This window comes from Arachis hypogaea, chromosome 10 (assembly GCF_003086295.3).
Source record: "Arachis hypogaea cultivar Tifrunner chromosome 10, arahy.Tifrunner.gnm2.J5K5, whole genome shotgun sequence".
NCBI lineage: Eukaryota > Viridiplantae > Streptophyta > Magnoliopsida > Fabales > Fabaceae > Arachis > Arachis hypogaea.
Window position 1 is genome coordinate 88,206,381 of NC_092045.1, and position 18,060 is coordinate 88,224,440.

The window sequence follows — 18,060 nt, forward strand, 5'->3', positions numbered from 1 at the left end:
TACTTCAGAAATTGGGGGCTGCATGGCGTGAAACGGGTTAAGAAGTTATTATATAGAATCCCAATTTCCGTGTTGCGCGATGATGTAAAGTACGATTCATTAGTCATAAGCAGTGACGAAGATTTGCAAGTTCTGTTCCATTGTCATTAGCAGTTTTCCAAGGTGAGGACCCCAAAGTTGTTGGCGAAGCTTGTGGATGTGGTATGTAGTTCTGGAGGTTTGAACTAGAATCCTCAATTCTCAGGACATTCTGGTAAAACCATGAGAGAGCAGGAACTGCAATGGACTAGCTAACTTGACGACATTTCTGTTCGCCACATGACACATGCATTGGTATAGCCATGAGAGAGCTGCAGACCCCCAGCTATACCAACCCATGTCCTCAAGCTTGGCAACGTAGGGTAACCAATGAATGTGAAGCCGTGTACCAGACTTATCGATAAGAGCATCATGATAGATGGTTGGGCATACCTCCTGTTCTTGTATGGATACCTGGAGGGAGAGCTCGGTCTCTGGGAATCGACGCCGAGTTGTTATCTTCGGTGCCGACCTTTGAGCTTTATGATAATCCGAGCTTTACTCCAAGGGGATGTTCAATCACGTAGAGCTTTGAGCAAGAAACAAGGGGGAGTGTACCTGCAAAGGCACTCCGAAACTTAAGTCAGTATTGAGAATTCAATGTGTCCTTTTAGGATGGAAGATAATACCTTTTATGGGTGGAAATGTGCAAGTCGGTTATGCTTCTTCTTTATTGCCTGTATTAAAGAGCAATAATAAAGGTGAAATGTTAGGTTAGACGTTTCACTTTTGGAAAGCAGTCCGTTAAATTGAGTTGTAACGTAAGTTGCCGATTAATGACGTTGATTGCCGATTAATAACTGTAATGCCGAACTATAACGCTAGCTTTCTAAATAATAACGTGAATAATGCCGAGTTATGAATGATAATGCCGAGTTTATGATGTTGGATTTGTAACGGCTGGATCATAGCCCCCAAGTTTAGTCTGGAAATTGTCTTTAATGAAGAAGGTTGAGCTTTTTAATGAACAGGTCGGTTATTTGAGTTGGTGCATAACTCGGCATTTGACGTGGTCTTGGAGCCCCCAATTCAAGATGCTTTGTTAAACCATTAATAAATTAATATTAATGAGAGAGAGAATAGTGCGTGTGCTTATTAATGACGTGCGTCTTCCCAATGCACATCATATCTCTTGGGACAGATTAAGTGACTATTTGGTGGTATTGGAAAGCGGTTTTTGGGCTTTGAAATTAATCTTTGGAGTTGAAAAGGTTTGGTAATTTGACATAAGGTTATGTGAGCCTTATCAGAAGAAGTTTGAAGTAAAATATGAGCAAGAGATGTATCATCTTTTTCTAACATCTGTGACCTTTGCTTTTCCTTCTCTGTTATCTTTTTTCTTGTTCTTTCTCTTTTTGTTTTTTGTTTGATAATGGGGTTTGAGAAAGAGAAGAGGGAAAAGATTGACTAGTCATATGAGTGGGTGAATGAGGATGTGAAGAGGTTTCCGTCACTGTTTTTGGACGAGGGTGCTGTTAAAGAGATGGACGTTAGTAGGATAGTGAGGGGTGGGTGTGGGGTGCGATTGGAGTTGCTTCCTTGCACAATTGATGAACGTGTGTTCTACAGGAGGAAGTGTTTGAGTTCTTTTATATGTATAGTAGTGTTTTAGAGGAGTTGGGAGTGAAGCTTTCTTTTAGCGATTTTCAGTGTCAGGTGCTGAAACAACTAAACTGTGCGCCTTTACAACTTCATCCCAATGGTTGGGCATTCCTTCGTGCATTTGAGATTCTGATGGAGTTTTTGAAAGAGCCGCCTACAGTAGAGTTATTTTTCTCACTATTCCAGGCAAAAGGTGTTTGGAATGAGGGTTGGATGAATTTGGCAATACTCAATCAATATCATGCCTGCCATAGTTGGGTCATATTAAACCCTAATCCTAAACTAAATCTCGCTGAATATAAAACTAATAATTTAAGAAATCTAACATAGCCTATAATCCTAACTAACATTTGTAGGTACCTTTTCAAGTTCTAAAAATCTAACCACCTAATAGCTTATTACTTCTACCCAATACTTATATTGAAAAAAATTGGATTTCTAAATCCTAACTAACTACTATAAACAACTACTACAAGAACCATGTTAACATTACTACAATGACTAATTTATGTTCAAAACAAAATTTTTGTTCACTAACCTCTTTATGGACGGCACCAGCAATATGCACAACTTTATCTAATTGATAGAGATGATTCGGATTGTCCTCTATGTGTTTAAATTTGATTTTTTTGTAGTTTATTTTTCTTATTTTATCTTTATTAAAAAATCTAATTCTAATTCTTATCTCCCTACTTCCTAACTTATCCCAACCAACCCTAATCCTATTAAGCCCCATCAGTAGAGGTACACATTTAAAATTCAAAATGTAGTTAATTGGATAAAAAATTATAACTAAATTTTGGCTAACCAATTTAATAAAACAATTTTAAAAATTGATTTTTAATCGGTTAACCAAAATCAAAACTAAATTTTATACTACTCTTATTTTAAATTGGTTAACCGAATTTTATTGTAAAAATCGAGTTTTAATTGGTTACGAGCCGATTTTTAACTATTTTTTTAGAAATTTTTTTATGTAAAAACTATTTTTTAAAACAAAAAGTAGGTTATTTTTTTAAATTGATTTTTATTTTTATTACCGGTTAAAATTTTATTTTAATTTTATAATCAGTTAATAACTAATTTTATCGTATAAAACTATTTTGGTTAATTAACCTAAATAAAATATTTGGTTAACTAAAAACATATTTGAATTTTTAGTTAACCTTAACCATGTACAATTCTATTCATCAAGACCAATATCAGGAGTAAACACTCAATTCGATCTTTGTCCATTTTCACGAAGGACAAGACAATTCTCGTCTAAATGAGAGAAACATTTCAACCCTCAACTTTTTCATTTTGGGACAATACGATCCTTTTGTTAAAAAAATCCGTTAAATAGTAACGAAAACTAATTTTGTGGGGATTTTATTTGTAATTTTTATGGATTTAAAACTCCCACAAACTATTGATAAGCTTATTTTAGAAAAAATTTTTCACCAGTAGTAGTGGTGAAAGACTGTTATTGGAAATGATGTCGCAAGAAAAAAAAATAACCGCAGTACAAATATCTTTTAAAAAAAAATATTATCAAACAAGAAATGAAATAAGAGATTATTAATGTTGATAATATCAGTATTGGTGATGATAATGTTGATGAAATAACGATGATAATAAAGTATGGTTATACAATAAAAATAGTAGAAATAAAAGTAATAATGATAAAAATGAAAAAGGTGGTGGTAGTAGTGATTATAGTGATTATATTGTTAAAAAAATTTGTTTAAAAATTTAAAACCTTCACAAAATATAAATAAAATCCCACAAAAATAATTACCATGACTATTTAATGGAATATTTTTAACAGAAAAATCATACTGTACTAAAATAAAAAAATTAAGAGTTAAAATACCTCTTTTTTTCTAGACACAAAGCACCTTATCCTAAAAATAGACATAAATCGAATTGGATGTTTACTCATCTACCGTCACCCACAACGTCCACTGTCACCCCCTTCCTCCTGTATTGACTACACTCTTCACCGTCTACCATCCTCACCTATTGCTCTTATCACTACCACTTTTTTTCCTCCTCCAACTTCTACCACTCACTTCATCTCATTTTACACTTCTGACTTTGTAACTCTCACCCTCATCTCACTTTTACCATCATCAGAAACATCTCCATCGTAAGTAGCATTTTTTATTTTAAAAGTTATAAAAATAAAATTGTCAATAGTAATTTTTTAATTTTAAAAATTTAAAAATAAAACTGAGTAGTAATTTTTATTTTTAAAAATAAAAAAAATAATTTTAATGACTATCAATATAAAATAATTTTATATGTATATTCAATTACGTAACAGTATAATTTTATATTAGTAGAAATAATATTTTATATTCTGCTTAAATAGTTTTTATACGAGTTTTACATTGTTAATATATCAAAATTAAACTCAACTAAAAAATTATAAAAGTTAAAGTGTGAAAGCGATTTCTATAGCATACCATATACTCAAAAAATTAAACACCAAAAATGCACTATTTTGTGGGAAAATACACTCCCGCTACCATAAAAAAGAAAAAAATTTCCGCCATTTTCCCTCTCCATAGTCCATGGTGAACGCTCCTTACTAGTGAGCATTGACCAGTGACAACTTGGAATCCCTCTATGAGTCACGACTCACGAGTGATGACAAACAAGCTAACGTCGTGCCCTTTTGGGTGATGCATGATTTGACCATGCGAGCACCGTGTTCAGCCATATACATCTGCTTCAACAATCAATACGAGTACGACGTTTCTAAACAAACGGCAACTTATTAATTCCTTAATTATATATTAATTTAATTAATTAATTAATTAATTGTTAATTGAGACATAGGTGATGGCACGTGGGAGTGAGGGAAGGCTGGGGGTGAGGAACAAATACAAAGGGGAGAAACGAAGTTCGAAACGATGTGGACCCACATTGACCCGAAAATGTTAATGGTTTAGGGGTGTAGGGACAACAAGAACAAGAGGTTACAGCTGGCCATGGTGTTAGTGACTTGGTGGATACTGGAAAGTGAACTGTGAACCATCACCACAAGAAGACAACGAAACAGTAACACCGAACAACAAGTGAATGAATCACTGATTCACTGCACCAAGTTAGTACTACCAATATTTAAACGTCTAAAAATTCGTATATCAAATACTTGTCATGATCTTTTTCAAGGAATCAATATTGAACAAGTCTAGTGCTGTAAAAATTCTTAAATTCATCCAATATTAAATTAGACAGCATTTATTCTATCAAAGTAAGAAAATAAATAAATAAAAACTAACAAAACTTTGTATTGAAAAAACAGTAGTTACAAATCATAATCAATATCTACTGATGTGATTTAACTAATGTTAACACATAATACAATATGTGGATATTGAGAAAAGAATAATGATTGATTCTACTAAATTATCCTGTTATAAAAATATTTCCATATATTTATACATAAGTAAAATATTAAATTTACATATAATTTTAAGAATTTTTTTCATCAAAATTATATCACAGGCTCATTTGATGTATGATTGGTTGAAAATATTTGATGAAAAAAATTCTTAAGATAGTAAATATTTGGATAATTTTCGTATTTAGAAGCAATATTAGAATAATTTGTTTGCATCCAAAATCCAATCTGAAAATGGAAGATACTGAATCAGAGAATAAATACATGTATATATTGGACACGTTGAATCAATGGGCCTCTTCACTAACCATCAACATCAAAGGACTCTATATATTATGGTACATACAGCCTAGTGCCAGTTCATTACCACTTCATTTTATTCCTTGTTCCATTTAGAATTTTAGATACGCATTTGGTTCGGTTCAATGTCTTCTTTTTCTGTTTTCATTTTTATATAATAATATATTTGGTTTTCTCGCAAGTGCAGCGTACTCCTCCTCCCAGCCCAACCAAGGTACACACAGAGATATATGAGATAAGAGGTTTGTTGGTTTGGTACTTGGAAATGTAAGGTTGCTACTTTGGAGCAGGTCAAAGCAAGGATTTTTATAGTGAATATTTTTTGCATCCCGAAAGTGTCGGTGCCTCTATTTCTCTCTACTAACCTCTATTGGTCTATTCCTATGACTTTTTCTCTATTTTAATATTTTATAGCACATTTTCCTTTCCAGTTTTGTACTTATAATTGTTGTAAAATAAATAAATAAAAAAAATAAAACTCTAGTATTAATGTTCACAATATTATTATCTCGCTATAATACTATAACAGAAGTGATTCATATATATAGTGCATAAGGACAAAGAAAAAAAAGTATTTTTATATTTTTGTAGTGTGTCTTTATTGTCTCAGTATATATCTTCATTTATACCAGTGCAATATTAACTTTTCAAATTTTGAAAACTTGCACCATTTTCTATTCAATGTTTATACCTCTCAAAAAACATTTGATTGGAGGGACAAAGTCATGTTGAGTAGATATTTAGTAGACATCTATATTATAACACTTCTTCTTAAATGTCTATTAGGAATATGTCTCGTTAAAACCTTACTAAAGAAAAATCCAATGAGAAAAAAATTTTAGTAAAGGAAAAAGAGTACAATATCTTTTATGACGAGGACTGCCTCATTAAAAACTTTGTCAAGAAAAACCCAATGAAAAAAAATCTGACTAAGGAAAAAGAGTACAGTCTCCCCCTCTTATTGACATCATTTAATATCTCGAAATCGGCACATCCCAATCTGATGTACCAATTTTTCAAAGGAGAATTTTGGAAGTGACTTTGTAAATAAGTCTGTCAGATTATCGTTTGAGTAGATCTGTTAGACATCAATTGTTCCTTGATTTTGAAGATCATGAGTGAAGAAGAATTTGGGAGAAATATGCTTTGTTCTATCACATTTGATGTATCCCCCCTTAAGTTGAGCTATGCATGTTGTATTATCTTTAAACAGGACAGTTGGAGCTATCTTATGGTCAATCAATCCACGTGATGACAGAATATATTGGATTAAACTCATGAGCCAAAAACACTTGCGACTAGCTTCATGTATTGCTAGTATTTCAGCATGATTAGAAGATGTTGTTGTAATCGTCTATTTCGTAGACCTCCATGATATAGCTGTTCCACCATATGTGAACAGGTATTCTGTTTAAGATCTCCCTCTTTGTGTGGATCAGATAAGTATTCTGCATCTGCATAGCCAATTAGTTGTGACTTGGATCCATATGGATAAAACAATCACATGTCAACCGTTCCATGAAGATATCGAAAGATTTGTTTGATTCCACTCCAGTGTCTTCTGGTTGGAGAGGAACTATACCTTGCTAGTAAGTTCACAGCAAATGATATATCAGGTCGTGTGTTATTAGCAAGATATATTAGTGCTCCAATGGCACTAAGATATGGTACTTTAGGACTAAGGATATCTTCATTTTCTTTCTTAGGACAGAATTGATCCTTTTCCACATCCAAAGATCTTACGATCATTAGGGTACTTAATGGATGTGACTTATCCATATAAAATCTCTTCAAGATCTTTTATGTGTATGTTGTTTGATGAATAAATATCCCATTTATTGTGTGCTCGATCTGCAGGTCGAGACAAAATTTACTCTTTCCAAGATCTTTCATCTTAAACTCTTCTTTTAGAGTTTTTATAGTTGTTGGAATCTCTTCAGGAGTTCCAATGATATTTAAATCATCAACGTACACAGTAATTATAATGAATCCAGATACAGATTTCTTTATGAAAATACATGGGCAGATATCATCATTCTTAAATCCGTTTTTGGCCAGATACTCAGTAAGACGATTATACCACATTCATCTAGATTGCTTTAGACTATATAAAGATCTTTACAATTTGACTGAGTATAACCCCTGTGAATATTCATTGGACGATTTAGATATCTTGAATCCTTCAGGGACTTTCATATAGATATCACGATCCAATGATCTGTATAAGTAGGTTGTTACCATATCCATTAAATGCATATGTAGTTTATGGTATACGGATAAACTGACCAAATAAAGTAATGTTATTGCATCTGCTATAAGGAAATATGTTTCTTCATAATTTATATCGGGGCTTTGCGAAAAACCTTGTGCCACTAGTCGAGCTTTGTAGCGTACAACTTCATTTTTCTCATTTCGTTTTCTCACAAATACCCATATGTATCCAACAGGTTTTACATCTTCTAGTGTACGGACTACAGGTCCAAAGACTTCACGTTTTGCAAGTGAGTCTAATTCATCCTTCAAAGCTTCTTCCCATTTTGGCCAATAATTCCTTTGTTGAAATTCTTCGATTGTTCTTGTCTTAAGATCCTTACTTTCATGCATGATATTTAATGCCACATTATATGCAAATATTTCATTGATAATTGTTTTATTTCGGTCCTATTTTTCTCCTATAAAGACATAATTTATCGAAATCTCGTCATTTTTACAATTTTCAGGTACCTGAACATCTTCTGGCGTTAAAACTATATCAGAGTTTCGGAAAACTGCATGTGTCTTTACTATGTCTTTTTCAACAGGAATAGTATTTACCTCTTTTTTTTCGAGAATTTTTGTCTTTGGAACCAACCGGTCTACCACGCTTCTTGCGTGAATTTGTTTCAGTGACCACTTATCCTATTGGGACTTCAATTCGAATTGGGGCATTTTCTGCTGATATATAAGATTTGGTTATCCTCTTTGTATCAGAAAATGCATCAGGTAATTCATTTGCTATTCTTTGCAAATATATAATCTTTTGAACTTCTAGTTTATATTGTCCTGATCAAGGATCTAAATGTATCAAGGATGATGTATTCCAATTAAGTTCCTTTTCAGGAAGCTTATTCTCTCCCCCTAATATTGGAAATTTTGATTCATTAAAATGACAATCCGTAAATCAGACTTTAAATACATCTCCAGTTTGTATCTCAAGATACCTCACTATAGAGGAAGAATCATATCCAACATATATCTCCAATTTTCTTTGGGGTCCTATTTTGATGCAAGAAGGTGGTGCAATAAGAACATATATCACACATCCGAATATTTTTAAATGGGAATTTGGCTGCTGGCCAAAAGCTAATTGCATAAGAGAGAACTGGTAGTAACTTGTTGGCCTCAAACGAATAAGTGTTGTGGCATATAAAATAACATGCCATTAGAGCTTTGAGTATCTAAGTATTGGGAGATCAAGTTGGTTACTACCTCGGTTGAGGTAGCCATTAGAGCTTCAAATCGCTCTTGAACAATGGTGCGATATTCTATTAGCTCTTGGATATATAAAATGAGAGTGTCATTCATGAGTGTTTGAGGTGGATAGGAGGGTTCATTGTTTAGGAAAAAGGGTTCATAGTAGGAAGGTGGTGCATCTTGATAAGGATATGAAGGTGGTGCATATTGAGGTGGTGGTTCTTTGGGAGTATTGATGTTGAAATTGTGGTGGCTTTAAGTATGGTTCATATGGGTCATAAGGTGGTTGGTATGATGGATATGGGTTAGGATCATATAGAGGTGTTTAGTGGTAGGGAGCTTGTGAGTGTGGTGGTTGAAGACTATGTTGAGGATATGACTCATAGGCATATGGTGGTTGTGATTGATAATCACAAGGAGATCCACCATAACCATTGGATTGGTATGAATTATGGAATGGTTCTTGCTTATAGTACATTGGAGGAGGTTGTTGTTTAGAGGGTTGATCATAAGCATATGGCTCCCCCCACCTTTGATTGTTCCATCGTTAATGCATATCCTCATTGTAGCTTCCATTCCCTACAACATAGTTTGAACCAAACTCATAACCAAAAGGGTGAGAATTCATAGTGAAAAGAGAAAAAAAATTAAAAGCTAATAAGAACAAAATCCTACAACTAGCAAAAACTAACAAAAATACTCAAGCACTATTCACAATATTAACACATATACAATAACCAACAATAAGCGCACATTGCAATTCCTGGCAACGGCGCCAAAAACTTGATGTGGGGATAAATGCCGGTTAAGAATTCACCAAAGGATTTTTCCAATTCAAAGTCACATAGTATAGTTCTAAACCAACAATTAACCCTCAATCAAAGTTTAATTTGTTTGTAACTTAAGCCAAACCCAATGAAAACTGACAGTATTTAAATCTCGAATCGTGTAAGAACCAGAATTTTCACGAATAAAATCATTTAAATGCCCAAATTAAATTCCGAAAAGTTAGGATGAGAATTTGGGGATTTAAATATGATTTTCGAACTCAGTAGGTCCTTCCGAGTCAGAAAATATATTTTCTGTGAAAAATCGTGAAAAACCGCGAACCGATAGTCGAACCAGTTGAACCGGTTCAAGTCTGCTCGGTGCTGCGCGAGAAGCAGTGAAAACAGCCAAAAACCTTAGAAGAATATTAGAGATGGAAAACCGGGCGTTAGTGTTAAAAGTTTGGCCCGAAGTTGGGACAAATGGGCTAAAAATGCTAACAGATTGAACCGGGCCTAAGTTGGGCCCAAGTCCAACATATATAAGGGTTCATTAATGAACCCAAACACTCATAACACACTCAAACACACACACTCAGCTGAAGAGAAGGGGAAGAAGAGAAACTCTTGAGCACTATTCACTTCAATCTTTCCAAGCTAATATCTTGAGCTACGGTGCTTTGATTTGCATGTCGTCAGCGACTACGCATTCCTTGTGAAGAGCTATATAAAAATCATGCAAGAAACTGGTAAGGAAAGTTTGAAATCTTCCCAGTTCCTCTCCTCTAAATTTTGGGTTTTTAGGGTTTTGAGTTAAATGAGTTTTTGTGATTTTGGATGTTTAGGATTACTCTAATCCTTGCTTAGCATTGGATTTTTGCTATCAAATCTGTTAACAAAAAGTAAGAGCCACTAAAACCTTGTGATATTATGTTTAAATGGAACCCTAGGTTGATTTTGTGGTAATTTATATGTGTATAGCTTGATTATTGTGAGTTTGGAGCTTGTTGGTGCTTGTTGGAGTTACATTGGTGGTTGGAATTAGGTTGAAATCTCATTTGGTTCATAAAGAGAATCGGTCAAGGTATGATTTCGATTTCTTCTATGTAGTATATAATATTCATAGACACTTAGGCTAGTGACCCATAGGATAGGATTGGATTTGAATGGTTGATGAGTTGTTGGATGCTATTGTATGATGATGTATGATGAAATGATAATTTTTGAGTTTGATATTGATAATTGATAGTGGTATGATGAGGATGAATGATTTGTGAAGTTGGGGAGTGAATTATGTTGATAAATGAGATATTGATGTTAATTGATTGTGAATATATTAATGAGGTTTGCTTTATTTTCACCTATTTTACCTTCCCGACGAGGTTGCAAGATTTTATAACACATTTTTAAGATTTTTGGGCATATTTTTGGATACTCAAACATGGAAAAAGATTTAAGGGTTTTAGCCGCTATTATTTGAAAAATTTAGAAAACGGAGGCTTAGGTTTCTGGCGTACTGAAAGTGGTCCAATATTATGTGGTGAATGGTTGATGGATAAGATGAAGATTAAGAAACTATTGAGTTCGAAACTGAAATGTGAATGAGCAGTAGATTGAAAAGAGTCAAGGACTCTGAATAAAGTGATGGATCCATCTTGTACTAAAAATGTTTTTGAAAACCACTGCACTACTTTTTCATTGAGATTATGAGACGCTATGCGCCCGGCAGGGGCCAAAGTTGGATTCTGCCTGTCGAGGTAGCAGCAGCGGCGTAAGGGCGGTGGTTCATCCAGCTTACGCTTAGATGTGAGGTCGGTAGCAATAGATCCCGCTCGCATCCCTTCGGATCATCAGAGCGTATAGGTGCAAAACCCTGGATAGTGATCCGAGCACTATATCTCGGGGGTTCCCACACCATGAATCCGAAGGGCAACATCTCCATGAAGATGTGTCAGGTTGGCAGTTGAATCGACAATGTGATATCACAGCTAGTAGGGCAGGCATTCATCATGTGCATTTTCTATTTGTTTGTATGCTTTGCCGACTTGATATTGTTTTCCTATATGTATAACATGTATAATTGCTATTTGAATTAATTGCTATATATGCTTCTATCTGTGTTTTACTTGTATTGTATATATTGTATTTTCTACCGGGATTGAGTAGGTTTGGAAGGCAGTGGCAATAGGATCGCATGGAGGATCGATTGGTGAAGGCTGTGGGACAGTGGTGTTTGATTAGATTAGAAATCCCCTAAGATAGATTACCCTTTTATGGTGCTATGGTTTAGGGTTTTGTTAAGGTTTTACCTATTATGCTTATTTGGTTAAGAATGCTTTAAGCTTGAATTCTTGTGATGGATATGGAGTCTAGGATTGCCTTTGGCGTCCCGGGGTCTTATATCTTACATCACTGAGCACTGTTACCATACTGAGAATCTCCTGTTCTCATACCATATTTCTGTTGTTGTTTTCAGATGCATGACATAACCCACCATGGTGAGTTGTCTGGTTGGTGGCAGAAGCGGAGGATCTGGATACTCCTTTTGGATCTTTTGATTTATTTTGAATTAGGTCTCTCACTTTTTTATTTTGTTTCGCCTAGAGGCTTGTATCTGAGAGAACAAAACTTGTATAAGCTGTTTTTACTGTCTGGGTTCATGTATTGTCTGTATATGGCTAGTCGGCTTAAACTCCGCGAGCCGTGGCTAGCGTCTTATGATATTATACTATTATACTATGATATTTTGTTATGCTATACCTATTCCTTGTGCCTTAAGTTAGTAGCTTCGCTAGTACGTTTTGCACTTTTCAAATCCTGTCTTTGATAAACCCCATTTTTAGGGTTTATCTTGTGTTGAATTTAGAGCATTTTGATAACCTTTCCTCACATTTATTCAATAAAATAGCATGATTTTGTGATTGTCTCTTTACTTGTGCTTAGATGTAAAAACATACTTTTTAGACCTTTAACTTGATGATTTTAAATCTCTCTTTGATTCCATTAGATGCCTTGATGTGTTTGTTAGTGATTTCAGATTGAATATGTTATTTGCTTATCTGTCTAGAGATGCTAAGACTTGGCAACAGCTATTTGCCCATTATTATGTCATGCCCACCATCCACTTTTCTGAGATTCCGATGGATATGCTTCTCCTGATCGGTTGTGTCAAAGAGGAGAAGGAAGTCTACTTCCCCCGGTTGATCAGGAGAGGTATGTGGCGAGCACATATCAGGGGCCTACTACCATTTTCCACATTAGTCACGCGGATGATTGAGTTAGCAGGTGCCCCATGGAGGGATGATGACGCGATACCACCACCACTAGACGAGGACGACAAGGAGGTTACTATTCCTTAGGGTTCGTGGGTGCATGAGAAACCCCCATCCAGGTGCCGATCTCGAGCTAGAGTAGTAGTAGGTGCAGCTAGACCCCCTTCATTAGCAACCGCAGCTGGACCATCTTCTTCAGTAGTAGCAGTACCTTTACCACCACCACCCGAGCCGACCTATCTTCTGGTTCAGCGTCTATTCCATTTCATGGAGCGCAGTGAGTGCCGTATTATGCGACGCTTGGACTGAGTGGACCAGGCATTCGTAGCATAGGGCATTAAGCTACCACCTCTTCCTGTCTCTTCGGCATTGACGTTAGGATTTTTGCTAGTAAAGAATTTCATAAAAACAGTCGCGTTGTAGATATAGTCTCTAAACCGACAAAAATCCCTTCGTACAAACGTTTTGGTTGTCACAAGTAACAAACTCCTTCAAAATTGATAACCGAGTATTTAAACATCGGGTCGTCTTCTCAAGGAATTGCAGGGAGGTATGTTCTTATTATTGGTTATGAAAAAGTGTGTTTGGGGTTTTGGATTAAGGTAAAAGGTACGAGTATATTTTTAAAGCAATAAAAATAAATAAATAACTGTAAAATAAACTCTTGGCAAGGTATGTGAACTAGAGGTCCTATCCCAGTTATCCTTATCAATTGTAATGAGAATTGGATTTTTTCCCACTTTGTTAACCTCTAACTATGAAGGTAAGTTAAGTGGATGAATTCCAATTTTCAATTAATAATGAGTTTGATAACTCAAGAGTCACCAATTAATCGACCACAGCCAAGAATGTAAAAAGCTAAATTAAAATTATAAATATCTGAAATACCTTCAATTCATTCAAAGCAGTAAAATCTAACATGGAAAATATTCATAAGCCAATTGGGCAACAGGAAAATCCAAATTATTTATATCAATAAAAAAAGCAATCATCAATCTGAAATATCTCAAATAACATTAATTAAGAAAATCAATCTAAACATGGAACATTGAAAATAAATAAAAATAAAGAACCTGGGATTGAGAGTCACTCCTAAAACTAAGAGAAGTCCTAATCCTAAGAGAGAGAGAGAAAGGAGAGAACCTCTCTCTCTAAAACTACATCTAAAACATAAAAAGTGAATTATGAGTGCCTTCTTATGAATGGATGCATTCCCCCACTTTATAACCTCTGGTCTATGCTTTCTAGACTTGGATTTGGGCCAAAAAGGGGTTTAGAACTTGCTGGGGCGTGTTCTGTAATTTTTTGGTGCGTGGCCTCTGTCACGCGTCCGCGTGGGTCACGCGGTCGCGTCATTCAGAGCTTTTCCTTGCCACGCGGTCGTGTCAGTCATGCGACCGCGTCATGTGCGTTCTGCTTAAGGCGCGCGGTCGCGTCAGTCATGCGGCCGCGTCGCTGAATCTTCGCTTCTGGCACGCGATCGCGTCGTCCATGCGATCGCGTGAATACCAGTTTCCTTAAAGCTCCGTTTTGCTTTCTCCTTCCATTTTTGTATGTTTCCTTTTCCATCCTCTAAGTCATTCCGCCTTAGAAAATCTGAAACTACTCAACATACTAATCACGGCATCGAATGGAAATAAAGGTAATTAAAATAATTAATTTTTAAAGCTTAGGAAACAAGTTTTTCACAATACGACATAATAAGGAAGGGAAAGTAAAACCATGCAATTAATGTGAATAAGTAGGTGAAGGATTATATAAATCACTCAAATTAAGCACAAAAGAACTCACGAAATATAGGTTTATCAACCTCCCCACACTTAAACACTAGCATGTCCTCATGCTAAATCCAAGGTAAATAATTAAGGTTAAAGTGATGGAATGCAATGCAACCTAAATTAAATGCAACTAAATGCAAATTGTTTTTACCTACTTGGTTAAAAATAAATAAGTTCTTCAAGACAAATATGAACTGGATTTCACTAATTCAAATCACAAAATACAATACAAATAACTTGCGAGAAGAAGATAGCTCATGAAAGCAGGGAACATAGAATTGAGCACTGAACCCTTGGTAGTGTATATCATTCTAACTTTCAAGTGTCTAGGGTCAATTATCTCAATTCTCTACTAATCTTGCTGTCTATAGCTTGCTCTTCATCTAACAATCAACAAAAATTTAATGCACCAATACACAAATCAAGAGGTCTTTTAAGGGTTATGGTGGGCGAAATTGTGATCACTACAACTCAAATAATCCCTGGTAATGAATCCAAAGACTTGGTGTTCAATACCATGGCATAAACACAACTTCGCACAACTAACCAGCAAGTGTACTGGGTCGTCCAAGTAATAAACCTTACGCGAGTAAGGGTCGATCCCACAGAGATTGTTGGTATGAAGCAAGCTATGGTCACCTTGTAAATCTTAGTCAGGCAAACTCAAATGGTTATGAATGATGAATAAGACATAAAGATAAAGATAGAGATACTTATGCAATTCATTGGTGGGAATTTCAGATAAGCGTATGGAGATGCTGTGTCCCTTCCGTCTCTCTGCTTTCCTACTGTCTTCATCCAATCCTTCTTACTCCTTTCCATGGCAAGCTGTATGTAGGGTTTCACCGTTGTCAGTGGCTACCTCCCATCCTCTCAGTGAAAATGTTCAACGCACCCTGTCACGGCACGACTATTCATCTGTCGGTTCTCAATCAGGTTGGAATAGAATCCAGTGATTCTTTTGCGTCTGTCACTAACGCCCAGCCTTCAGGAGTTTGAAGCTCGTCACAGTCATTTAATCATTGAATCCTACTCAGAATACCACAGACAAGGTTTAGACCTTCCGGATTCTCTTGAATGCCGCCATCAGTTCTAGCTTATACCACGAAGATTCCGGTTAAAGAATCCAAGAGATATCCACCCAATCTAAGGTAGAACAGAGGTGGTTGTCAGGCACACGTTCATAGGTGAGAATGATGATGAGTGTCACGGATCATCACATTCATCAAGTTGAGGAACAAGTGATATCTTGGAACAAGAATAAGCCGAATTGAATAGAAGAACAATAGTAATTGCATTAATACTCGAGGTACAGCAGAGCTCCACACCTTAATCTATGGTGTATAGAAACTCCACCGTTGAAAATACATAAGAACAAGGTCTAGGCATGGCCGAGAGGCCAGCCTCCAAACGTGATCAAAAGATCTAAAAATGATCCAAAAATGAAAATACAATAGCAAAATGTCTTATTTATAAAGAACTAGTAGCCTAAGGTTTACAAAGATGAGTAAATGACATAAAAATCCACTTCCGGGCCCACTTGGTGTGTGCTTGGGCTGAGCATTGAAGCATTTTCGTGTAGAGACTCTTCTTGGAGTTAAACACCAGCTTTCATGCCAGTTTGGGCGTTTAACTCCCATCCTTGTGCCAGTTCCGGCGTTTAACGCTGGGAATTCTAATGGTGACTTTGAACGCCGGTTTGGGCCATCAAATCTTGACCAAAGTATGGACTATTATATATTGCTGGAAAGCCCAGAATGTCTACTTTCCAACGCCGTTGAGAGCGCGCCAATTGGGCTTCTGTAGCTCCAGAAAATCCACTTCGAGTGCAGGGAGGTCAGAATCCAACAGCATCTGCAGTCCTTTTTAGTCTCTGAATTAGATTTTTGCTCAAGTCCCTCAATTTCAGCCAGAAAATACCTGAAATCACAGAAAAACACACAAATTCATAGTAAAGTCCAGAAAAGTGAATTTTAACTAAAAAATAATAAAAATATACTAAAAACTAACTAGAACATACTAAAAACATACTAAAAATAATGCCAAAAAGCGTATAAATTATCCGCTCATCAGGTTGTAATGGGGCTAGGGTCAAGGTAGGATTGTATTTGGCTAAGTGGACTAAAATTTGAATTCTTAATTAACTGAAACTTTTCCACCTAACTTAAACAATCTATGTAATCATAATACAACATCTAGCCATCCATTAACCATGTTTTCCACATATTCATGCATTCTAATTTTAAGTACAGTACATATGCATTGCCTTCACTACTTACTTTGGGGCATTTTGTCCCTTTTTTTTATGCATATGATTAATTTATTGAATGCATGAACATGTCCTAAATATTTTTTTCACATTTTCAGAAAATTCTAACATACTCAATTCTCAAACCAGATGTTTCCAAACCCACTCTTCCCCACACTTAATTCATAAGCATTCTCACTAGTCTAAGCTAACCAAGGATTCAAATTAAGGACATTATTGTTTTTCGCTTAGAGTTAATGATGTGCTAAAATAAAGAACAAAAGGGTAAAATAGGATCAAAATTGGTTTGCAATAGATAATGAAAAGGTTAAGGCCATATGGGTATGTAAGCTCAGTGAAACAAGGCCTCAATCATATAAGTGTATGCATACATTAAACAATGGAAATATAGAATCAAGCAAGACAAATATCACAATTTTAGAGAGAAAAACACACACCAAAAATAAAATATTGGTTGATAAAATGCAACCAATCAAATAGGCTCAAAATCTCACTAGTTTTGTGTGTTCAAGCTTTAAACTATGTTCCAAAATAATATTTCTTCAAACAAGTGTAACAAAAAAAAATTTATTCAAATTAGTGAAATTCTCTAAAAATTTTCTTGAAAAAGAAAATATTACTTCAACCAAGTGGTAAAATATGCAAAAAAAATCAAACAAATATGCAATCAATCATGCAAATGCAATAATGAACTACAAAGAAAATTTAAACATTGGTGCTAAAATATGAAGTGACTAACCCATGAAAGTCGGTATCGACCTCCCCACACTTAAAGATTGCACCGTCCTCGGTGCATGCTGAGATGTGCAGGTGGACGGGCTGTTCCAACTGATGCTTTTCTTCAAGGATTGTGCTGATGGACTTGTTTGTCTCTCCCATGTGATCGTCTTCCGGTTCTCTTCCTGGTGGCCATCCTGAAAGAAAAAAGGGAAGAAAAGTAACCCAAAAATAAAGATAGAAATTAAAAGATAGAGTATGGTTGGGTTAATGCCAGATGAAAAAGGTCTCATTCACATGGTAGCTACAATATGTAAGAATAGAAGCCATGGCATACCAGTGGTGCAGAATATGCAACAATGGGGGAGAGAGTGGGGAAGGAAAGATAATATAAATTAAAAATCAATACAAAAGTAATACAGGTATAAAA